The 1112-nt window shown below is 44.4% G+C and overlaps 1 long non-coding RNA gene across 1 annotated transcript; it reads left to right on the forward strand.

Annotated features, from left to right (window-relative positions):
• The first annotated feature begins 235 nt into the window (after positions 1–235).
• LOC134208345 (uncharacterized) lies at positions 236–895 on the forward strand. Its single transcript, XR_009978624.1, has 2 exons — positions 236–625; positions 689–895. It is a non-coding gene; the product is annotated as an uncharacterized LOC134208345 (long non-coding RNA).
• Positions 896–1112: the final 217 nt, after the last annotated feature.

The raw sequence follows: 1112 nt of genomic DNA on the forward strand, positions 1-1112 counted from the left end.
TGCAGTGGCGACATCAGGTTGTGTAACGATTATGTACGTAAAAAGTTAATTTGGTGCATTTTAATTTCGGGTCAAATTTTGTCCCTTTTGACACACTGTGAATTGTGCATAGAAATTTAATACACACGCGCGATCAAGCTATATCACACATAGGGAAGCAAATGATTCGTACCTAGCCCAACTATAAAAGGGACTGCGCTACACGAAACTGGTGTCAGTTTTGATCAGTCGATGGGACAAAATCGACTATAAATAAACATCCCGGGACAACAGCAAGCCTTGGCTTGGAGGATCAGCCGTCACCGCCGGGATGGCAACAAGCATCGTGCCGTTGGATGATGCGACAGGCAGTCGACGCAGGCCGTAGGTAGTATGCCTACCCATCGCTGGTGCCGTGTGGACTCGTCATCGAGTGAACAAGGCAGAGCAGACGTGCTGTTCGACAGCGGTTCCGCAACAGTTGGACACCCACCACCCTCCAGGTTGGATATGTGGTTTTGACCGCAACCAAAACCAAAGAGTTATTAAATAATTTTCCAACAATGTGGTGTGGCGACGTTCTTCAAGTCATCTCTTCGTCTGTCCTGCACTGGTCTTTTGCAAGCAAATGTCATCGAGAACCGACGTAAGTGATGACGTTCAGAAGACCCAACATCCAAAGTGATATTGTGTCATTACTACTCTGCAGCGTGGAGCGGTCGGTTCTTGGAGGTGTGATGAAGTTTCGATTACGACAAGCAACCAGTAGCGTGAGTACTGCTGCCCTTCGGGGTGAAGAAATGTGCACATGAAGAAAGAATTAGTGGAAATTTGAAGCGAATTGGCCAATCGAAATTAGCATGTAACTAAGTGAAATAGTTTGATCCGCTTAATAAATTTTAATGTTTTTTCGCGATGTTCTGTTAAAGTTAAATTTGCTGTGTGTTTTTTTTTTGTTTATTGTTTTATAAAAAACGTGAACCGAGCAAATTCGCGAGAACGGTTTTCGGACCACGACGTGGCCGACTAGCTAGCGGGCAACGAAATGAAATTTGGCAATCCTCTTTTAGGATTGGCGCTTAAGCCAGATTTTTAAGGCGTTTTTGTTCGGGATCATTTTATGTTGTTGTTTG

Source organism: Armigeres subalbatus, chromosome 1 (genome assembly GCF_024139115.2).
Source record: "Armigeres subalbatus isolate Guangzhou_Male chromosome 1, GZ_Asu_2, whole genome shotgun sequence".
Taxonomy (NCBI): domain Eukaryota; kingdom Metazoa; phylum Arthropoda; class Insecta; order Diptera; family Culicidae; genus Armigeres; species Armigeres subalbatus.